Source organism: Pseudopipra pipra, chromosome 11 (assembly GCF_036250125.1).
Source record: "Pseudopipra pipra isolate bDixPip1 chromosome 11, bDixPip1.hap1, whole genome shotgun sequence".
Taxonomy (NCBI): Eukaryota; Metazoa; Chordata; class Aves; order Passeriformes; family Pipridae; genus Pseudopipra; species Pseudopipra pipra.
In genome coordinates, this window is record NC_087559.1 from 15,623,990 (window position 1) to 15,647,925 (window position 23,936).

At 49.7% G+C, this 23,936-nt stretch overlaps 1 long non-coding RNA gene across 3 annotated transcripts; it reads left to right on the plus strand.

Annotated features, from left to right (window-relative positions):
- The first annotated feature begins 832 nt into the window (after positions 1-832).
- LOC135420400 (uncharacterized) lies at positions 833-23,743 on the plus strand. Of its 3 annotated transcripts, none has more exons than XR_010433510.1 (4): positions 833-5,812; positions 8,174-13,443; positions 16,769-23,062; positions 23,522-23,743. It is a non-coding gene; the product is annotated as an uncharacterized LOC135420400 (long non-coding RNA). The 3 variants fall into 3 exon arrangements; XR_010433509.1 differs by having other exon boundaries at positions 8,174-11,279; positions 11,638-23,062; XR_010433508.1 differs by having other exon boundaries at positions 8,174-23,062.
- The last annotated feature ends 193 nt before the right edge of the window (positions 23,744-23,936 follow it).

A 23,936-nucleotide genomic window follows, 5' to 3' on the forward strand; every position in this document is an offset into this window, starting at 1 on the left:
TTATCTGAATATATTTAGGTTCTTCGCTAGTGGTTCCTGAAGTATTATAGAAATATGTCCCTTCTTAAAGCTCTGTTCCTTCTTGGACCCACAAGCACCAAAGCTGTCCCGGCTCTGATTGGGGTCCTCCGAGGAGCAATTTGTGTTGAAGTACTTGGGGAGGACACCATGGCATGAGCACAGATGCTGCCTGAAACCCAACCAGCTGCTTCACTGTGTAGGGCCAAGGAGCTGGTCCAGAATTCAACCAAGAGCTGTTGGCCCCCAAGTCCAGGCCATTGACAGTCAGGTAAAGCAATTTAGCTCATATTATGGCAGGACAGGTCATCTTTTTTGTCCTGCTGTGAAGGACAGCTAAATAAATGCTTGAATTCACTAAAAACTCCAGCAGTGAGTTTCTGAGCAGCTGGCCTCACTCAAGGAAGCTGCTGGCCCAGTCTAAAAATGGATCTTCTTGTCGGGATCCAGTCCTACCACTGCCAAACCCAGTGGCCAGACCCCCATGGGAAGATGGGGAAGCAGGCCCACTGCTCTGCATTTGGTGCTTGTTAGTATTTGGATGAGGTAAGTGGTGTGCTGAATCTAGTGCAGCAATTGTGTTTGTTATAGGGCCATAACTCTGCAGAGTTACCATGAAATTCAACACAGCCTGTGTGGAATGTAGGCTGATGCAGAGACAGGGCAGCAAACCCTTGGCAGGAAAACATCCTGTTGTACTGGGGTGAAACTTTGAATCACAAGGGTGATATGAGTGAAGAAGGGACAGACAAAGGTGCTTTACCTGCCAGCTCAGGTGAGGTGTGATGCCCGACTGTCCCTGCCTGCTCTGCCACAGCCCATTCCCAGCGGCAGGGGCTCCAGTTCTGCAGTGGCACTCAACTGCTCTCAATCCTCCTTGGCCTTTCAAAGGGGAAGCTGCTTGCTGGAGGGAGCAGGGTAAGTGCAAGAGGAAAAACCAAATGATTTTCTCCCTGCTCGTGCCGGCGGGGGGGCGGTTACTGTGTGAGCAAGGCTCGCAGCGCCGGCTCATTCAGCACGGCGGTGTCTGTGTGCCCAGGCCCCGGGCACAGCGGGCTCTGTGCTCCTGAGGTCAGCTTGAAAAGCTGCTCAAAGCCCATGGATGGTCCCTGAGCTTTGCATCCGGCCTCAGATACTCTGCTAAATACTTGCAAAATGGCTCGTGGGGCCACACTGGGCAGCGTGGCAGCTGAGAGCTGCTGGGGGAGCAGCTGGGTGATGTCGGGGGAGGATGACACCCCAATTCCATAGAGTAGATCAAACTGGCACTGAGGGGTGATCAGTGGCACCACATTCGAGCGGGGCTGGATGCTCCTCTGAGCAGTGTGTGCTGCTTGTGGTGCTTGTACCAGGTTGCCTGTAAACCTGCAGCACCTGAAGAGCAGCATCACATCCCAGACTCATTTTCCTTCAAAGGTGGAAGAGAGCACATTTTCTCCTCCAAACCAGAAGTAAAGCTGGACTCCCTTTCCTCCCCAAAGCACCCAGTTTTGGTCCCTAAACTGCTCTGCATTACCAAGCATCTCAGCTCCCTCCCATCATCCACCACCCTGGATCCCTGTTGCAGTCAAGCTGGCCAATGGATTCAGCTGCTTGTGCTCCAGAACAGCACAATAAAACATCCAGAAAATAATTTTTTCATTTCCACATTCTTCCCCACAGTTGCCTGCAAGCCCTGTGCTGTGCTTGGCCGCAAGAGGTTCCCTGGGGCTCACAGGGTTGGGCTGCATAGGGCAAAAAGAGGGGTCTTTAACTCCCCCCAGTGCCAAAAGGCACCTTTGTGGCCCTGCTGCTCCTGTCCCCAGGTTATGCACTGGTATGATTCGACAGCAGATGACAGAGGTTAGGATAAGGCCTGGGATGGCTGGGATACTGTTGCCATGGAAATCACCCGGTGTCTGGAATAGCAAGAACAAGAGCAACTCAAAAAGTAATGATCTGTCACATTGATTAAGGAGGAGTCGGAGGGATTTTGTTTGGGGAAAGCCTTGTGCTTCAACTAATATGAATCCATATGCCACATCTCTCTGTTTGCCTTCCCCTGAAGGGCTCTGTCAACAGGAAATCATCTGATTTGTGTTGACCGGGGGTTTCTCCAGGGAGTACCGATGCCGTTCCCGCCCGTCAGCTGCGCTGCACAGCTCTGCCATCCCAGGATGAAAGGCACCAAGTCAATGCAATATTCATTCACTTCCTCTTCCCTCCTTCATTCATTTCTTCATCCATTCATCTGCTTCATTCACATTTCCCCGGCACTTTAATGAGCAGTGCTTAGCCCCTGCAGCCTGCGGAGCCTTCCCCGGTACGCTCTGTGCTGCAGATGGCTGCGGGCTCGTTTATGTGGCAGGGCAAAGCTCGGCGTGGCTGCAGTGGGGCTGTGCTGTGCCCAGCTGGCACCTGGATCTTTTAACCCCCCTGCAATTCCCCCACCAGGTTTTTCCTATTCCATCTTTCACATCTTGGTGATTTATCTCTGCTGTGATTCCCATCTCATTCAGGTCCTGTCCTCTCTGTGGGAGCCTGTCCCGGTGCCTCTGCCCGTGGCAGCCCCCCTGGGGGCAGGGGGTGGCTTGGCAGGAGGTGGCAGGAGGTGGCAGGTGGCATCGCTGGGCAAGCAGGAGGGAGCCAAGTGTGAAATGGGCATCACTGGAGTGCTGGTGCCAGGCACTTGGTGCTGAGCCAGAGCCACAAGCATAAACATCCTCAGGGCTGTGTCACCGTCCACCTGCCCCACCACACCAATGCCTTTGTGGCACTTGAGGAGCTTGGGGGGATTTCTTTTTTTTCTCTGCCTGGTGTCCTGCTCTCAGAGACCAATTCATCGGAGGCAGGTGGGTGATAGTCCCTGTGTGAGCTCCAGGCTTGGCCCAGGGGAGCAGAGCCGTGGGCCAGCAGTTACAGGGCAAGCAGCCAGACCCCCAGTGTGAGCAGCTTGGGCAACGAGGGCTCACAGCCATGGGCAGGAGCAGGAGGCACATGCACCAGGCACAGGCAAGTCCCTGGTTTTAGGGATTTTCCTCAGATAAGCATGGCTCAACCCTCCTGTTGCCCAATTTTGGGCACTCGCAGGGCGTAGATGGGGGGAACAAGCACGTCTGTACTTCAATGCCCTTTTTTAACCAACCCAGAACAGGTTTGCAGTTTTTTTTCCCCACTGATATGCAAACATTTCTCTTGAAGAAAATAAAATGCTGGGTAGAAACCCAAGAAAGATTAAAAGGAGAAAACTAATTTTCCTGCCTGTGATCTCACGGGTGGAAAACAATCCCTTCCTCCCCCAGCCCGAAACCCTCCTTGCTGTGCTTGCGTGTGAGCTGTGCTCCGTCGCTCTCCAAACAGCCAAGTGCATCCCCGAGCTGAAGGAAGCAAACAGAAAACATCCGTTGTTTGTATAAAGGAGAAAGCTTTCTCTTTTGTTCCCTGCTTTTTATCAAGTATCTGCTGCCATTATTGTTACTCACTGGGTTATTACCTCCGAGTGGCTACTTCCACCAGCACAAGCTGGTTTATTGTCTGCTCAGAGCAATTATGGATTTGGATAATTCCTGCCATGCTGTTTCATTGTGGAAGGATCTGCTGTGTTCTGTGGCCAAGGTAACTTGAGGTGATTTGTGCTGCTGAGTTACCCATCAAGTTAATTAGGAGTGGGTGGCTGGTGCCCCACTGTATGCTGGGACAGAAGGAGCAGCAGAGGCTGAACCCAGGCATATTCTCAGTGTGAGAGGTATTCAAAGGCAAGTTTGTTCACTGGAGCAGAGACCAGGTTGGGTATTTTTCTAGGCCTAGTTCATCTTTATTCACTGGTCAACAGAATGTTGGCCAGCACATCCTCCCTCTGAGGGTGCAGAACCCCATTGCTCTGTGTGTGCAGAGGACAAGAGTGTCCCTGCAGGACTTGCAGTCCTGGTGGAAGACACTTGCTGTCTTGTTCATTGCTTATCTAGGAGGTCATTTTGTTCTTCATCCTGTGCTGCAAAGACAAGATGAGGAAAGTGTTCCTTGGGCTGCACGGGATTTCCCCTTAGGAACTGCCTCACCTGCCTGGTTGGAGAGGAAAAATAAAATGAAAATGCTTCTCTGAAGTATGAAATCCAGACCTGCTGGGCCTCGTGCATCTGTGGAGATCAGAGCCCCAGTGCTGTCGTGCTGCCTCTTTGAACCAGGGGGAGTTTCACCCCAGGCAGGAACATACACCTGGCTTCATGGCAGAGGGCTCAGCCTGCAGGTTGCAAAAGTACCTGGTTATTTTTACTCCTTTGATACCTGATCCACTATCAAAATAACTTATTTCTTTCTCTTTTACTTCCTAGGAATCCGAAAAAACTTGCCAGGGGCAATAACGTTTATTGGTGAGGCACCGCCAAACCCCCCGTGTTGTCCATGCACAGAAGGGGTTGGGGTCATCCCCTGCACAGCCCCCCAGCCTTGGCATAGGGTTTCTCCTGAAGATGTGAGGGTTTTGTCCTTCAAGAGCAGCTGCATGGGTATTGCACTCCAGATACTCAGGGCAGTAACAATGTGTTTATACATTCACTTGCTAATAAATAAATACAAAAGTGTGACACTTTTAAGCACTTGCTAAGGCTGTAACAAACATGTTTTTTCCCACAGTTAGTAACCTGTGGATTAGGAAGCCATGATTTTTATTTATTTTTAATAGCACACCATGAGGACAGATTAGCATGAGACTATAATGCCATCACATGGTCTCAAAACCCTCTGTGCCAAGACCACATCCAAATTCAGCACAAGCAGCAGTGAGCCTTTCTAAGGAGGCTTGATGGTAAGAAGTGTTTTCTTTTGCTGTCTTAGAGACTGTAAGTAGCAGAATTGAATTTCTGGAGTTGTATGTGTGCACAGAACATCAAAAATGGCATTGTTCAGTTATTCACCCCATTATTAAGCTTGGCCCTCCATATCCACCTGACACAGAGAAGCCCTGCTGGACCCACTTACCAGGGCTCCTCTTGGGTTTGATACTCAGCTCATACCCCAGGACAGGTCAACATTTTCTCCATTTCCTAATATTTTCTTGAGCAAAGTATGGCCTCATGCTTGCTTTGCTATTCAGTCCTGGCCCATCTGGACTCTCAGATATCCCTTCTGCAAGAAACTGATGCTTCAAACTGAACTGAATGTACACAAAGACTTCACCCCTTTCCTACCACAGGTTGGACCCCTGGAAATATCCTTTGGTGATGCAGGTGCCAGGAGACAGTAGGAAGCCACCTCTCCCCTGCTCCTCTTTGTTCTGTCTCTGGTTCAGCCAAGGCTCTAAGGGTCTGGAAATCTATCCTGAAGTTTCAAAACAGTCTTCCTTGTGTTCTCCCTTGTCGGTCTGAGTTCCCAGAGCAAAGGGTGAACAGTGGTCATTTGTAGAGTGATCGGCCTTCAGCATCACAGTGACAGTATCTGGAGCCCTGGAGGACAGCCCTGCCTGCCTGTGGGAAGGCAGAGAGCAGGCAGGACCAGGCAACAGCTTTGATGCCATTCCTGCTGCCTCCTTTTTCCATCAGCCACGTGGGACAAGCTCCCCTTTTCTGCTCAAAAAAGTGCCTGGATCAAGGTTTCGCAGCTACTCTTACCTTTCCAGGGTGCACTAAGGTGTGACTGGTTTTCTCCAAAGGTAACTCAATGCCTGAGTGGATCATTAGGTTCCAGGATCACTTGGGAGACACATGGAAGCCAACATCCACCTGCCAGCTGTAGATGGGCTCCATCCACTTCGAGGCAGCATCCAGACAGGCACCCAGCAGTGGCATCTTGTCAAGGGACTGGAGATCTCCATCAAATGGTAAGATAGTGGAAGTCTCCAGAGAATTTTCTTACATGAGGTTGATGTCTTGCATCTCTTTGCCCTCATATTTTTGGCCCCTGGCCTGCCTGCTCAGCTTCTTTCCCTTGCTCCCAGGTCCTGAAGCAGCCCCGGGCTTCGGCACACTGCCTGCAGGTACCCCTGAGTGCCCATCTGCATGCATGGAAATAGTCCTACCAGGATCTGATGGCATCTGTAAATATTTGCATTTTGTGAGGAAATACCCTGTTTAAACATAGGCTGATATTAATTCCATCTTCCTTGCTTTCCCCCACGTCCTTGAGCTCCGTTCACCAGCCCTGGCCCCTGAGACGGCTCTGCTGAAAGCAAATATGTCAGTCTGTGCTACACAGGGAATATTTTAAGGCTCTGAAAACAAAGTTTATTATAGCAAAGCTGCCAAAAGTGTAACCACTGCCATGCTAAAATATCCTCTGCCTCCTACATTTGTAACGTGGGAGTCTTTTATATCCTCTTTTACTGCTGCTGAACCATACATTTGTATTGGCAACAGATGTATATAGGCTGGGACCTATTTCAGTGTCATGCAAAAGAGCTCTTAGGTTAGGAGATATATTACAGCTTACTGGAAAGCTTGAAATTAACTGTGTGATGATGCCACATGAAGATAAAGAACTAGCAATTTTATTGAGTTACGATTTTATCCATATGGGCTGAAGGTTTGAGCTGTGTTAACATCTCCAAAGGTCCCCATTTGCCAGATTAACTATTGAGTTTTTGGGCAACTAGTTTAAGATAGGAAAAAGAGATCTAATTTAACTGTTTCCAGACAGAAAAGCACTGCCTCCTTCTACACTGTATAGGAATAACCCAAACAGAAGGCAGCCAAACACAGCCCTCGCTGCAGCCCTCGCTGGGGCTCTCAGGCAGTGGCAGGAAAGACTCAGTTGGTCCCCACAAAGCTCTGCTGTGGTTGTCATTAATACCAAACCCATAAATGTCAGTAATTCAGTGGTCAAATTCCTCTGTGGTGCTGACAGACCTCTTACAGTCCCTGGATTTAAGCAGCAGAGTCAAAGGTTTCCTCGGACGGCCCACGATTTCCTCAGATATCTGGCAGTGGCAGGCAAAGGGTTAATGATAGAAAAATATGTATAGGTTTAGGGGAACGATTATTTTTTTTTAATATATGTTTTTTGCTTCACATCTTAGCTCTTGGCACCGCATCCCCTGCCTCTAATCACACCTTTTAACTGCAGTTTAAATCAAACCCCACAAGGCTGGACCAGTTGGATCCAGTCCCTATTAAGCCATTTGAGCTGTGACTGAGCAGACTTGCTATCACCAAGCCAGTCCCCTGCCTGTGCCTCCACGTAATGAGGCTCCTGTGGCAGCCGCTGCTCCCCGCTCAGCGCAGGGGAATCCATGAAATACTGGATCAGGATATATCCCCCTGCACTGGGCCCTCTCCTCTTCTCGCCCTCTCCCCAAGCAGCCGGATGGCAAAGCATGGCCAGTGGCTGCAACAGGAGGTGGCTCATGCCAGGCTGTGGAGCACACCTGAAAAGCTTTGGCCACTTAAGAGGTCCAGAAGAAAAAAAAAAAATATATATGTATTTCCAAGTAAAGTGAATTCCCCTTTTTGTTCCTCACTGTAATTTGCTTGATCATTAACCCCTTGAAGGTGCTGGCTGGTGGTTTTGCTGCTAAGGGCACTACACAGCCATGATCAGGTATGTGGCTGTTGTTAACAAAAGATGAGATCCCATCCTCTCCATGGGGCATTGCTTGTCCAACAGACCATGGGTTGGAGCCACAGCTGATAAAATTGCCTGGGTCCTGTTCTGCTCTCTGCTGATGTTAGTGAGGGAGCTGGTCTCCTGATTTTATAGCCTTAAAAAGAAAGTCACTGTTTATCCCTTAAACTAATGCACCCACTGATGCACACAGGAGCAATATGGAGGAAATGGTCTCAGACACAATCCCGGTTGCCTCTGTCCTGCCCATCACTGCTCCCTGGACCCCTGTGTACACAGGGCAGGACGATGGAGGGAAATGGTGCCTTGGCATCCAGAACTGCATCACTGGGTTCTGATTTAACTCCTTTTTGCAGCCATTTTGAGCACTGAATAAAGCAGGAAAAATAGCATGAACCATATAAATCCAAGCCAGCCTCTGAAGTCAGATGTGTTTAAAAGTGGAATTGCAGCTGTGATAGGGAAGGAGTGTACTCACTAGCATTTCCTGCTTTTTAAATCAGTCTTTTAAAAAGCACTGGTTTGGGTGGGAAGTTTGTTTGGGTAAAATTACTGAGGAGGGAATTGAAATTATTAATGAGATTTTTTTTCTTTCCCTTCATGTGTCACTGAACTGCACAAGATGGCCACGGACTCCAAACTGTGAATCCCTATTCCCGGACTCTGAGCTCCTGAGGTTGATTTTACCACTTCAATATAAGTGAAAATTATGTGGATTGGTGGCAGAAGCAAGTTATATGACGAGTGGAGAGGAATACATCTCCAGAGCCAGGTTTCTGCTTCAGACAAGGCTGCAGCAGGCGACGGCGCCCGGCTCTCCCGGCAGAGACGGCTACAATGAATAACCCAAGAGGCTCTGGTAAAAATTACTTGAGTTAATTAAATGAGCATCTGTGGCATGGCTATTTTCTCTGCATGCCCTGGCTCTTAAGTCCTCATCTCTGAGGGGAGAAAGTGTCATTGAACCAATTTATTGGCAGTGCCGGTTCTCCAAAGCAGAGGTGGTCACCCTTGGTGTCCCATTGTCTCTGAGATACCCACTGTAGGTACCTGAGCCTCAGCTGGGACTGAGCACTGTTAGACCTTGTGACAACGTTTTCTAGATGCAGAGAACTGGGATGAGGAAATATTCCGGGGAGTTTCTATGCTGATGCTCACAGAGGGATGGCATTGCCTTCCCTCCAGCTGCTGCAAGCCCAGCATGGGACATGGTGCTGGGTGGCATCTGCATGGGGAGGGCAGGCTGGGTCCATGGTGTGCTTCAAGACTCCTCAAAAATTATGCAAACCCAGATCTTCCCTTTCCTCTTGTTATATGCAGCAGGTCAGGTCCTGCTCTGGAAGTCACTGAGTTGTGGATCAGCCACGTAGCTGATGGAAGTGCTGCTGCTGGCCTGTGGAAGGGCTTTTGGGGTGGGTTTTACTTTTCAGCCAACCCATAAAGGAAAGAATAAGCTTTTATTTTCTTAGCCATCACTTTCTGCAGCCTGTGTCAAGCCAACAATGGCCGGGTGTTCCTCTGAGGCTGTAAAATAAGCTCATTCATCCTTTCTCTCTATCTGTTGTAGGGCAAACAAAAAAAAAAAAGAGAAATCCAGTGAGCTCCTGTTTGCTTTCCGAATGGAGCCTGTGGTGTGGCACCAGCAGCCAAGCACTGCTCTGGGTCAAACATGAAGGCAATGTGCTGTTTGTGTTCCCTCAGCCACATGGATGCAGACTGAGGGAGAAGGCAGGAATTGTCAGTGGCAGCCTCTTGTGGGCTCCTCCTCACCACGGGGAGCCTCCCTCCGGCTGCCTTTGCCGGAGCTCTGTAATTTCCAGCAGGATCATGTTCACCATGGGCCTTGCAGGGAACAAGGCTCGAGTTTCAGTCCGTGGCCACCTTCTTGAGTCAGGGCTGAATAAGTGCCTCATGCTGAGCACAAAGGGCCCTGGTGCTGCTGGAGATGCTGTTTTGGTGGTGGTGGTGGAAGCTCAACCTGCATCAGCGTGGGGATGGACAGGGGATGCTGTCACTTGGCACATAGTGGTGGTCTGTTGTGCAGCACTGAAATGCCGCAGGAGAGATGACAAAGTGACATCTCTGTCTTTGGAAAGAGAAGCAGTAAAAGGGTTACCTGGCTCCCTGAGAAGGGGCTTGGTGCAGGAGTTTGGATGCTATCCCAAAACTTCCTGCTGGTCACAGGAGACTAGAGGTGGCAAAATCTCCAGCATGGCTGTGGCACAAGGAATCCCACCTGGGGAGGGAGGAGGAAGACTCACAGGACTGGTTGAGGAGGGAAAGGAGTGGAACAGACATCCCTCCCATCCTTCCAGCAGGTTTATGGCCTATTCTTTGGTGTGTTTTACTGGTCCAAAAGCAGAGCAGCCTTCTGTCCTGCTGAATTCCTCCCAAACTCTCCCATCACGGCATGACCAGTATGAATGCCAGCAGCTGGAAGACTGAAATAGCAGCTACCATTGCTTAGGCTCCACTGATTTGTCCTGTGGTTTTTCCGTGTCCTTTAATCTCCAGTAAATAATCCCTCACTTCCTTGTGGTCTTTCTAATTCCATGCTCTGTGCCGGTGCTTCCTGTAAACAGCAGAGCTGGTGGCCCTTGCGTGGCCACCGCCGTGTAATTGAGGCTCTCCCCTGCTGTGCAAAGGGCATGTGACAGGGCTGTTTGTCAGGCTGGATGTGGCTGTGTGTGGCTAAATAATGGAAACACCAGATTGTCCTTTCCATTGAGCCTGGAGAAGTCAGGGCTGGCTCTGACGAGGCCATTGGATTGATACAGGTGTAAAACCAGCACATGTGAGAGCATCAGGTGCCGGCACCCAAGGAATTGCACCATCTGGCCTCCAGTAATCATGATTAGACCAGTGCTCAAAAGCAAAATTGGGCTGAATTAGAGGCAATGAGGTCCCTCCAGCACGTGTGCAATGGTGCTTGGTCTTTGGGGCAGGAGCCATGTCCTGTGCAGAAGCTGTGACAGACCTTGCTCAGCCCTTCATTGCCACATCTCTCATCTAAAATTCTGAGTGGAGTTCTAAAATAAAAGAAAACTATGAATGGCCTGTGCTGAATGAAGGCCCTTCTTCATCTGGGCTTCCCCACAGGCTTGATCTTTTGCACTCTTGTAGGTGAGAGGCCTCCAAGGGTGGTTTGGAAGGTGTTTTTCTGATCAAAATATCTTCAGCTGTTTTATGGTGGCAGGAACTGCATGATTTGTGTATGAGATACCCATCTTCAAGCCTAAGAGCCTTTATTTTCCCCAGGTGAGTCTGTGTTGAACCAATGGTGGATCACGGAGGGTTGTGACGAGCTGGGCTGCACTTTTTGGGTGGCACAGCTTTTCCTCCTGTCTGAAATCTCTTCTCTCTGGGTTTGTGTTTACTGGTGGATCCCTCCACAGATACCTGAGCAAACAACAAACCATTTTTGTAGGAATATCTTTGCTCCCAATGTACCTCAGACTCTCACCTGTGCTTGTCCTGGCCATCCTTGTGTATGGGGTGTCTGTGCATGCCTGGCTGAAGATGACAGTGTGAGTTTGCTTGTGGGGGTGGTTGTGGACTCTGGTGCATGCAATCCTGCCAGCCCTGCCAATATTTGCAGCTTGAAACATTAACATTTAGGTATTTACAGGGCCAAGGGAGGGGTCCTATAACCAGACCCTTCGCACATGCTCTTTTCCAGAATAGCTGCTTCCAGAAATTTCCAGGTTTTGATCCTTTGGCCATTTCATGTAAGTCCCAATTTATTTATTTTCATTTCATAAGCTCCCCACAGCCAAGCAGAGACAGCTAAAGGAATCCTGCTCAGTCTTCCAGCATTAACATCCCAGTTATCAGAGCTTCTTCCACAGGTGTGTGTGTTGGAACTCCTGGAAGTATTTTCAGAGCTGAAGTGTAAGCAGGGAATCAGTTTGGAGTGGCATGGGAGGTGCTCAAAAAAATGCCATGAGGGAAATGAGAGCCTCAGTTTGTCTCATTTGATGCCACTTAACGTGTGACACCTTGTTTAAAATGGGGCTGTCAACAGCAAATATATAGTAGAGCTGAGGTTTTCCATCAATGCTAACGACCCAGGTGCTTGTATCCTAGGGAACTCCATGTATCCTGCAGCTGGCTGGAGTGATAAGACATGACCAGTGCCCATCCTGTTCTGTGTGCTCTGGTGTTGGCTCAAGAAACTCAGGAGGGCTGATGCAAGGAAGCAGGTGGGAAGTTTGGGTTTCTGGCTGTTCACACAGCTCCAGAATGACTGAATGCTGGCAGGAGAAATCCCAGAGCATCTCATGGAGATCAGATGGGGAAGATAATCTCCTCACCCCTTGGAAGACTGGGAATTGCTGGCTTTTTTCATTGCCACCTTTCCCTTGTGAAGTAGAAGCCACATTATCACCAGGCTGAGCAGTTTTGGCTAATGCAGAATTAGACTAAGGCAAAACTCCTACAAGCTGTTTGATGGTTCCCTGAGTCCTCTTGAAAGCATCACAAGTGTGGATGAAATTCTCCATTCTCTGTGTATTTTTGCCTGTGCTCATGGATCTGCCTGGCCTCAGGCTGACCATGTGCCTCCACCACTCCATTTTTTCTGACAATGGGAATGTGAGAAGCCTTGAGAGGGACAGAAAGGCTTTGCCCAGGGAGCAGTAGGAGCCCTCCAGACCTGAAGCAAATAATCGTTGCCTGGAACTGGTCCCTTTGGCTCCAGGCACTGCTGAATTTGCTGGTGGAGAAAACCACTGCCTTGGATCAAAGCACTGTTAAAGGAGACTTCACAAAAGTGAATGGCTAGTGGTCAAGAAGAGCTGCCAGACTCCTGCTTTCTCAGTAACTAATAAAAGTGCTTTTTAACACAATTAATGTGATGTCTTGCTAAAGACTGAAGGAAATTGGAATTGAGACATTTGTATTTTGACAGACTCTGTGGAAAACTTCTGTTCAGACTGGTAGGAATGAAACCAATAAATTTCTGAAGAAACTTTCTGAATTCAGCCTTCAAGATAATAGATAGGCTGTTCTGACTGTGGATAAATAAACTCTGTTTTTATAAGCGTTTAAAGACCTTCAGGATGACGAAGTGGAACATACTTCAAGTCTCCAAAGATGGGAAGTGGCTTCTGAGTCAAATGCCCTCCCGTGCCAGGGCTCGTATTTTAGACTGAGATCAGTCTTTTGTGACTTGTTGACAGGTTTTTTGTTGTACTTTGAAGAAAAAAAGGGAAAACGTCCCAGGCTGAAAATAGCAGTGAAACATTCCCCAACTGACCAACCTGTTCCTCAAGAAAACTTCCCAGGGAAAATAAACCTCCAGCTGCACCCCCAAAACCGCCGCCTAAGAAAAGGCACACTGAGCAATGATTAGGGTAAAAAACCCTATTTTGGGTTACCACAGCCCTTGCCTGTGGTAATTGCTCCTCTCTTATCTTGTGGTGAAGGTCAGCACCTGCAGAAGGAAGATTTGGTTCCCACCAGAAAGTGCTTAGAGGGTGGACTCTCAAGGTGGGAAATTTGGGAGCAACTCCCTCCCTTTTTACTTCCCCCTCCTGTGAAGAACAACCCCCTCCCCTTGCGATTCCTGCTCTCCCTGGCAGCAGCTACAGCCAGCCTAAAGAGAGGAGGTGAAAAGGCTGGATCAGAGCTCATGGCTTTCTGGAAAATCAGGGCAGGTCTCTGCATTTGTGCAAGGCCAGGGCTTAACTCTGCAAGTGAAACCAAACAGATGCAAGCCAGAGCCATGGGTGGCAAGCAGTGCAGAAGCCTTAGCACTGACCTTTGTTTGCTTTGCCCTCCTATGTATCCACAGGCTGATGGGAACTGTTGGAGGTGTTGGACAGAGGCCAGCAGGATATGCTTTATTGGGACTGAATATAAAGTCACATTTCTGGAGGAAAAAAGAGGTATGTCACATATACAGGGTGAAGCCTAGACCAGGCTGATGGGCTCTGAATGTATGTGGGCCCCTGTAGTGGAAAGTGGCCAAAGGATGGTCCTGGCACAAGGGTGGGATGCTGGAGCAACGTGCCTTGGGATCCAACAGCAGTTCAATGGCCAAGTCACTGAGGTTCAGAGGCACGAGCACATTTCAAGGGCTGGCTCAAGGAACTCTGTTCCTTTGGTTTCTCAGAGAGAAAATGAAGGGAGAGTAGGTCAGGGCTTGTGAAGTACAAAGGTGATGGAAATGGGGGAGTAACGGGATTTAGGAGGCACAGTCTTATAAGATGGCTGGAAATGGGCACCCAATTAATTCAGCATTTATTACTTGAAAGTCATTAATCGGGGAACTAACTTAGCAAGGCTGGTAATGATCCTCCTCTTCTGAGAATGTTTTGATCAAGACTGATCCCTCCCTGCCAAAGAAGATGCTCTAATTGCTGTGAAAATGAGTTCAGGTCTGAGTTGCCCCAGGGATGAGCCTGGATGGCTGCAGCAACCCACCCTCTGCCTTCAAGGCTGGATTAGGGGAAGGCAGGTTGTCCTTGCCAAGGAGCCAAGGGGGAGCAGTGGAGGATCTGGAGAAGGTGCTGAGGCTTTGACTTGTGCAGATTTCCCAGGAGCAGGCAGACACGGCAGCATCCCTCCGGCTCAGCACAGGGGCCAGCCTGCACCTCTGCTGCTGCCTCAGCAGCCCCTCTTGGGCTTTGACTGCTGGGTGGATGGGGGGAGAAAAGGAGAGGGTTTTGCTATCAGGGGAAAAACCTTAATCTGCTTGCAGTGAACCAGCTCACACCCTGGCTGGCTGCAGGGAACGTGTTCTCCTGCTGCCAGAGACACCACAGTTGCTACAGCAACTGCAAAGCACTGAGACTCACCAACACTCTCACTCTGCCACCTTCCAACCCCCCAAAATAAGGCAGAGCAGAGAAAGTGATGGTGAGGAGGCAAAATAAATGGTAGGGGTGTCCCTCAGCAGCCATGGCTGCTCTATGTTCTGTTCCCATCCCTCCACAGCAAGTGCTCAGGCACTGCTGCGTTCCCATCAGTCCTGACAAGCACTTGGTTTCCAGGTCAATATGATTCCATTCACTAGACCTGCATCCCAGGGATGGCTCAGCAGAGCATGCACTCATCCCAGCCTGCCATCCACCCCAGGCACCCACCCTGTGGGGTCTGTGGGAGGCAAGGCTGGGTCAGACCCTCGGCGCTCGTTCAGTCGCTGGGGCCGGTGCAGGAGCTGTTGGGATGGGGATGCACTGCTGGGGATGCACTGCTGGGGGTGCTGCAGGGAGCACCACAGCAAGGGGAGGATAAAGCCGAGCTGAGCTTTGCCAGCCTGCCATCTCATTACTCTTTAAATGGGGCTCTGTGTGGTTCCCAGCACTGTGCCATCCTGCCTCCATAAAAGCTCATGGTTTCCCCTGGTGCCGCTCTCTTAAATATTTAATGACAGGAGGAAGAGCTGTTTTAAGAAACACTTCAGTGCTTGCATCTGAACAGGAGGTTGTTTCAGGTGGCCAGAGCAGACAAGAAAACTCTTTAGCTGTTAATTTTTCAGGATCTTTCAGCTGTTGAAGGAGTGGCAGCATGATGACGCAGGCCAGGGGGCAAAGGAGAGATCTTTAAGGTGTCTGGAGAGAGTAAAGACTCCTGGGGTCTGTTCTTGATCCTTTTCCTGACTTACATGTCAGTGTGGCTTGATTTCTTATATTGAAACACTTGAACAAGGCTAGTTTTGGAGCTTTAGTGAAAAATTCTTGAAGTTCACCTGCCCCTGATCTTAGCCGGGCACTCTGTCCTCCCCACCTGCCTCTGGATGGGTCAGTTTTGCTGAGTGCCAAGGATATTTGAAGGTAACCACTTGCCAGAGACTTCCTAAGGATTTATTTGGGTTCATGAAGCGATTTGAAAAGCCTGGATAAAAGGCTGTGGAAGGAAATGTGCTTTAATCCCAGCCAAATCATAAATTAGGCCACCATTAACACAAATGACTGCTTGAGATGAGGCTCATGTGAGAGGGGAGGGCTGTGCTTCTCCTTCACTGGCAGTCCTGTGTCCCAGTGCATCCAGTCCTACAGGGACCAGCTCAGTTATTGCTGACACTCAGGTGTCAGAGTATGGGGCACCAACAGAGCTAATGGAAGTGTTGCCACAGCCCATATTATCTTATTTTCCTGATAAAACTCCTTTCCCCACAGGGCAGCTGGTGTCAGGCTGAAATCAGTGGCCTTAGGCACCATTTCCAGAAGGGGTTGAGCACAAGCACTGTTTAAACCAGTAAGATGTCCCAGGCACAGCATATGTGGTGTCTGTGCCACACTGGTTCTTAATGGGAATTGTGAACTCCACACCAAAGCTTTTTGCCAATCCCAGCCCCTTCCCATGCAGCTGTGGTGCAGTTAGGTTTTCATTTGAATTAGCAAAAACAAGGGTGTCAGTCATTTCTCTGCACTGACTTTGTGAAAGGGCAGGTCAATAATTTATATCCTTAATATTTGAGGGCAGCATTTGTGGAACCTTCTGTTGCTGCGACTCAGGGTAAGAAGGAACCTTCCAAGAGAGACAGCCTGGCTGCAGTGAGCCCCTGGAAGGTGCATGGAGCACACCAAGAGGTGTTTGCATTAGTGGTTTTGATGGGGATAAGATTTCTTAATTAGCAAGACCTTCTGAAAAGATCCTGGTGCAAAACTACAGCTAAAATCAATCAGCAGACACGGATGAGTGGATTTCTGCTCATCTAAAGGCAGGAAAAGAAATAGTGCAAGATCTGCTTGGTGCTCCAGAGGGGAGGATTTCACTGCTGCTGAATGAAGCTTGCAGGATCTCTGCATCCTGGGAAAGGTGGCTGGAGCAAGCAATCTGGCCAAAGGGAAGCTGGGGGGTGCAGGGCAGCCCTTTTCTTTTCTTTTCTTTTCTTTTTTTTTTGAGGGTCATTAATTATCTCCCATCAGCAAAGCACTTTGAAGGTGAGATGTGCTACATGAGTGCTAAGGATTACAGGGTTTGTGTCTCTTGCCTCCAGGTCCCTGGGTTAGAGGGACTGGAGCTGAAGGCAAGGCTGGGAGCTCCACACTCTGCCTGCTGCTCTGCCTCTGCAGCACAGCCAGCCCTTTCCTAAAGGTTTGGAAAGGGTTTATGTGCAAACTCTTTCCAAAACCCCCAAATCACGCTGCCAGCCAGGGCTTTAGCCCTGCTCAGAGGGCACAGAACCTGGCAGGATGGGGCCCTGTTTGTCTCTTTATCCCTCCCCAGCTCTGCTTGAGCAATAACCTACTTTCTTGCTCTGCAGAAGGAACATCTTGGATTACGTTGCTGCAAATGAGAGGTTTCAGTCATGGTATCAGATGAGCTGCAGGTAAGCAGTGGGTTTAGTGTCAGCTCTTTTGGCAGCTTCTTTATTCTCTCTCTGCTTTGCACAAACAAACCACCTTTGTGTGGAAATTCATTTTCCTTTTCAGCCGCAGCCTTTGTCAACAGGGCTTCCCAATAATCCTCTCTGTGCAGATAAAGGTGAGCCAGCAGCCAAATGGGAGCCCTCACCTCAAGCCTGCTGCCCACTCTGGTTCATTAAAGAACTTTCCTCTCTATTGCAGGCTGTGGGTTGTGCTCACATGATGGATCCTAAATCCCAAGGTGACACTCAGTTACCCTAACTCCATCCTAATCAGCCCCATGCAATTAAGGTGCAAGGGATCAAAACCCCAAATGGTGTGGGATAACGTAGTGCCTTTTTGACCTCATTAGGCAATTCAGGGCATTATCCACCAAACTCCAGTCCAGGATACAGGGAGAGAAAGAAAAATTTTAATTCACTTGGGCTGCCTCTGTCCTTTACCCATTCATTCTCTTTGGCCTCACAGGGCTCTCAGACCAATATATCTAAACACTATATCACTTTATATTAAAACCATTTAACACAAAGCCTGTCATGGGCCAGGCTGTGGGTTGCCAGGACAGGACCCTGCCAAGGATTCGCACTGCCCCAGTTTAAGTACGGAAGGCAGGAGAAGGGGCTGACTGTGCCAGGGAAGCAGCACCTACCTCCACAGCCCCATGCCTGACTTTCCCTGCTGACTTGGAGGACTTTAACTTGCAGCCTCCTTAACTGCTTCATTTCTGCGAAGTTGCACAATCCCACCCCCAGCAACATCACGAACGTCTCCAGCAACACGAAGGCGGGTGAGCTGAAATGCCCTTGCTGCCGAGCTAAATAGCATCAGGGCTCATTCTACTGCTTAGAAATCTTTAAGGAATCAAGCAGGTCGATGAATAATCCAATTTAAAAATCATAACAGAGGTGCTGGGTAACTGTATACAACGCTGGCCTAAATTCATACATCAAGTGACAAGCCGTAATGAAAAATTAAAGGACCCTGCATGGTACAAGTTGGTGCTGTACTGTTTGAATCCTGGGAAACAGCGACTTCACACAGGAGCAGCTCTGCCCCTGTCCCTTTTTCCTGCGCAGAAATGCTGCAGGGATACAGACAACTTGCGCAGGCATCAGGGTTTTTTTTCACCAGCTTGTGGCTTTTAAACCTCAGCAGTGCTAAAACGTGACGTGGACTCGCAGAGGACACGTGCAGCCCGTGGGGTGAACTGCAGCCTGAACAGTTCCCCAGGCAGCTGGGGCTCCGTGTCCTTCTAGTAATAAATTCCTCCTGGACAGTGTTTCAGGGGATTGCTAGGATTTGAGCAGAGAGGAGGATGGCTGGAAGTGAGACAGGCTCCAGGTTTATCCTTGAAAGCCCCTGTGCTGCAGAGCCTGGGGCTGCCTTTGGCAGCCTGCCTGGAGGAAGATGTTGGAGGCTGAAGGCTGCCTTGTGCTGTATGAACCACCAATCCTCTCACCAGCCAGCTAAGTTGGAGATAAATCTCCCTATTAGCAATGCATAAAGCAGGCCAAAATCTGAACAGCTCCTTAGGCAGGAGGTGAAGCAAAAACTCAAAATAACTTAAAATAAGTCCTTTCTGTGCTCCTGGCTGGAAAGTGGCTGTGTTGGAGCTTTCCCATAGCTTGCCTGGCCCTTCTGACAGGAGAGCAGGGTGCTAAGGCTGTGCTGTGCTTGTCAACACGACGGATGCAAAGAATCAGGTAAAAAATAACCCCATCCCAACGTCAGCAGCAGAGCTGAGAGGAACCAGAAGTCCTGAGCCGTTTCGAAGTTGTGTTAAATAATAAAGCAGAGAAATGAATAAATTAGCTCAGCATCTATTTAGGTCAGCCCTCTCCGTTTCTCCCAGCCGCCTCCGTGTGCCTCCTCCCCGCAGCGATCAGCTGCTCCGTACACGCTGTGCCTGCGGATCCGCTCCCTCCTTCCCAACAGCCGGGCTCTCGGGAAGCGCGGGTTGAGCAGGTGTCACGTCGGCTGCACACGTTCACCCCAGCCTTCAGAAGCAGCAGGCGAGCTTCCTTTTCCATCACTGGGGCAAAAAGTGTTCTGGAAAATCCCATTAAAGCAAGAGGCGTGGGCTGAGCGCACACGGCTGCTCCCTTCCTGGCGTTATCCCCTCCATGCAGCCCTGCCAGGAGCCACAGGGTCCTGCTCAGTGGGCTTGCAGCTGCCCCGGAGCCGTGTCTCCATGCTCTGCCTGCTCATCTGCAGTCAGCCTGCTTGTCATCCAGCTATTTTCCATTCCCAGCTTCCAACCACGGCAGCACCTCCATCTTTGCAGACCATCCTTCCCCACATTGCAGGTGCCCCAGGCTCAGTTTTGTGATTGTAGTTGACATTTGTTGATTTGGGGATATCCAGCCAGATGGACCAGGCTGACTGACAGAGATGGGGAATCAGTTTTAAACCCCTAAGCTCTCCTCAAATCACTCAAATGCTTCCAGGAAAATGCATCTACCATTCAGTCCTGTCTATGTCTTTATTTATACCTTTCCCAAGCCCAAAAAGCCCTCTTTGATGTCCAGAGCATCTCATGGGTTTCAGCTATAAGCAAGCTGGAGAAACACTCACCAAGATGGAATTTATCTGCATCAAGGGCTGCTCCATCTCAGCCCAACTACTGCTGGTCCTCCCAAACCCCGCAGGTAGCTGGAGAAGGCCGCCAGTGATGAACCCAGCCAGCAGCATCATCCAGGATGTAGGCAATGGAAAATGAGATGTTACTAAGTTTGGCCAGGCTGAGCTGGCTCCTCGCGGGTCCCAGCCTGTGAGTCACCGGTACGTGGGCCACCAGCACGGCCTCCCCTCTGGAGGAAGGAGTGGAGGTGGAAAAATAACAAGAGGAAACCAGCTGTTAGTAGTGCCAGCTCTGGGGAGAGTGGGAGGAGGTGGCAGGCCTGGAGAGAAAGGTCAGGGCCGCATTTCAGGCTGCTTCCTGATTTTTCCTCCTGCCTTCATGGTAGGAAGCTGCTTACAGGAATACGCTTGTGGACCATGTGTGGAGGGTCTGGGCTGATCTGAGGGATGGGCTCTGTGGGGGAATGACAACCTCCAAGGGCAGCCAGTAGTGATGGAGCATTTGTTTCTGGTCCCTGCTCACCCATCTCTTCTGGTTGCTCCTCTGACTTCTACTGAGTTAAGCTTGATTATCCTGTTGAAAGCAACTTTTAGCCCAGTGCAAACATTGTAAAAGAAGATGCACTTTGCAGATGTACTTGGAACAGACACATCCACCTCCCCACTGTGGAGACTCCCACACCAGTGCAGGGTGTTTGTTGCCCAGTCCCTGCCCCCTCCTGGCGCTGATGTCCATCTGCAGCTAAGCCAGAGACTCTCGCTCACACTGTTGTGCTGATCCTTGGTGACAGTACTGACAGGGGGAGACCCAGACATGGATCAGGAGCCAGTGGCTCTGTTCCTTGTCCAAAGCCAATGCAATGAAAATATTATTGGGGGAAACACTCACTAAAGGATTGCAGGTCTCCAATCTCTTCTCGTGCCTCAGCTCTGTAACTGGTGCTGACTGCAGTGCACCAGTGGGGGACACAAGCCTCAGCTACTGTCCCCATGTCCCTGCCATCAGTCCAGGAGCACATGCAGGGCTGTGCCACGCCAGCTCCCCATTCCACAAGGATATGTGTGGCTGTGGATCAGCACTTCTGCTACCCTTTGCCTTGCAAGAACTCCTTCTCTCTTGAACCCTCCAGTCTGACAGTTGCCACCGGTTCCCACTGTTTTTTCTCACCTCCAATTGCAAATGCACAGAGCCAGATTGTCTCCCTGGCACTTTCTGTAAGTGAAAAGTATTTCTTCATGTCTTCAAGGAAATTGTAACAGCTGCCAGGGAAAAAAAAGGCACAGCCAGGTAGGATGCCAGGTCAAGGGGGAAACTGCTGTGTGATTCTCTCTAGTTATTGCCTGGAGATGTCCCTTCTCCATGACTGGGACTAGTCCTCTCACTTTGAGCCAGGAGCGGGATCTGTTATGCTCAGGCTCCCTCTAGTGCCTCCATGTCCCGTTGTTCCTGGCTTCTCTGGAGGCGTGTTGGTCCATTTGTCCCTGGGGACTGTCAGTCATCCTCACTCCCCTCCATCACACCTCGGGCTTGCTGCACAGCGAAGCCCTGTTTGCCCACAAGCTGGGAACAGCCCACAAACTGCCCCAAAGCCATCACAGCCTGCCAGGGACCTCTTGGGGACCTGCCAAACAGCCCAGCCCTGCCTCTGCCTGCTGAGGCAAAAGGAGGATGATGGAGGTGGCCATATCCCACAGGATGCTCTCCTTGACAAGGCACAACTCTGCACACAGCAGCTCCACCTCGATTGTGTCTCCAGGGAGCAAGGCAGGATGAGTGATGGGTGGCAAGTGCCTGAGCTGCCCTGGGAGCAGCCCAGGCTGGGAGTGGGCACCTTCGCAGTGAGCCAGCTGGGGTGGCCAAAACCATCACTGCACTCTCCCCACTGCTTGATACCTCTCCCCAGGGGAGCAGCTTTTAGGGGTGTCCCACAGTCCATGCCAAGCAAAGTCAGCTGAGCTCCAAATCAACACCTGAAACTGTTTATCACTTATTTTGTCTGGTGTGGAGGACACTGAATAGCAGAGGCCGCCTGTGTACTGGGGCACTGCAGAGCTACACTGCTACTCTCTGTCCAACATGAACACAGCCTTTCCTTGTCTTCTTCCTTTGGAAATGGGGAGGAAATTTCTTAATGTCTTGGGAAATGACTGCCCTCAATCTCCATTCAAGCCCTACTTGTAAAACTCATCCTGGCTCAGCTCTGGCATCAGCACCACCCTGGGCCATGGACAGCCCCGCAAGCACCCCTGTTCCAGAGAGCACCGTGCAGAGCTGGGGGCAGCCTTATCTTCTCACATAACAAGGAGATGTTCTTTGGAATCATCACCAATCAAGGTAGGTCCTGTAACTGCAGATACAACAGCACACTTGGCCAGGCACCCTGGCAGGGCTGGTGCTGCACTGGGTGAACAGATACACTGAGCACGGGGGAGTGTGGGGTCCCACAGCTGTTTCTCAGTTCCAGAGGGTCAGCAGCAGGACACTTTTGCTGCCAGCTGCTGGGAAAGGCCTCCTGAGTGGCTTCCCCATCTTGTGCCCAGCCATCACTGGCCTGTGAGCAAGCAGTGCCCAAGGCAGGTACCTAAGGCACCTCTTGCTTTGTTCACCTCTCAGCATTGGCTGTGGCAGCTGCCTGAGCCCTGAGACATTTTGGGAGAAGTTTCTCACATGTGACATCTTCCTTAAATGTATCAGAATATATAATATCAGAACACCTACATAATATTGCATCAGGTGTCAACAAACCCCAGTCCATATCCTTTTGGGGTGGGTCACAGTGGTCCCCCAGAAATTAGTGATGTTTTCCTGGTTTATACCTGCAGAGTGCTTGGCCTGGGCACCGAGCTCTCTGAGTCCCTGGCATTACTAAATGGGAACAGCTGTGGTAATTCATTACCCCAAGACAAATGTCAGCTCACAGGGAGGGAAGAAGCAAGGTTAGGGGAGTCTGCTGAAATGTGGTGTCAGCATGAAAACTGTGACAAACCCAACAGAGATCCCTCAGCATAAATGTGTGTGATGCAAGGACAGTGACTGAGATAACACGGTCCTCAAAGGCACTGTGAGATTTTTATGTTAACCTATGATTTTTTTCATAATTGTTTTGCTGCTGGAGTACTTACAATCCTATTTAATGAGCACAGCTCCTTTAATAGAGGACACTTGGGGTAACATGCGCTAATTAAGTCTGTAATAACTAAAAGTATGATTAAAGGTTTTGAACTGGCCAATCATTCCCAGCAGTGCCATAATTAGAGATGTGGCAGCTCATCAGAGCACAAATTCAAGGGGGCTTGATCGCCCAATGGTACACACAGGTCTTGATCCTGTCTTGGATCATCCTTTTTACTTGATATTCTGCATTGGTTTGCAGTGATTTATAAACCACCCTGAATATGTTACACTCAGCCCTGTAAACTGAACAATCTTCCATAGTTTTATTTTAATAGTTTGTCTTACAGGTCTTGTATTTCACCTGGGCATTAAGCACAGCTTCTCTTATCCCCACCTGTCTGAGTGCTCATCCCATGTGGTCCCACTAGCAGCTGAGAAAGACTCCCAGGGAGCTCCAACAACAGCAATTGCAGCAGGATACTGAAAGAACTTGGAAAAAGTAGATGAAACCATAAAATAAACCCTTTTGTTTCTTCCTATGAAGGAAGGCTCAGAAATGAGTGGAAAAGATCAAGAGTTTTCGTAATCTAATGGCCAACATAAGGGCACCTGGCAGCCTGTTTCTCTCTGCCCTCTGCAATGCAATGGAGGCAAACACACCTCTGGGACTCAGTTCTGTCTTCCACTGAGCTCAGCTCTTTGCACTATCAGGAAAGTCAGGATTTCCCTCTGCTGTTGGCTGCAATCAGCTGGCCACAGTGATGTACGAGTAAAGACTGCAGCTCACTACAGTGGAAGGAATTTAAAAAAACAACAGAGTTTAGAAAGTCAGAAGTTTGCCTATCAAGGAGGATTTTGAGCAGACTTTTGTACTGCAGCTGCAAAATGCCAGTAAAAGAATATTGCTATTTTTCATCTATTTTTCTCTATTTTTGTAATAGAAAGAACTTGTTCGCAGGTATCTGAACCTGAGGCAGAGAAGCAATTGCTCTGCAAGCAATCATTGAATGACTGAAAAAAGTGTCCAGGTCTCTCTCCCATGTACTCGTCCTGGGGCTTTTGGTCTCTGGGCCATCTTTTCCAGTCTGGGTTACTTTAGACAATTCACTTGTGCCTCTCATTGTAAAATAAAAGCAATGCCATAAAAATATGTCCTATTGCTGGTTACCTGGAGAAGAGCCCGACCCCCACCTGGCTACACCCTCCTAATAGGGAGTTGTAGAGAGTGATGAGGTCTCCCCTGAGCCTCCTCCTCTGGAGGATAAAGATTCCCAGCTCCCTCAGCCACTCCTCATAGGACTTGTGCTCCAGACTCTTCACCAGCCTCGTTGCCCTTCTCTGGACACGCTCCAGCCCCTTATCATGCTTCCTAA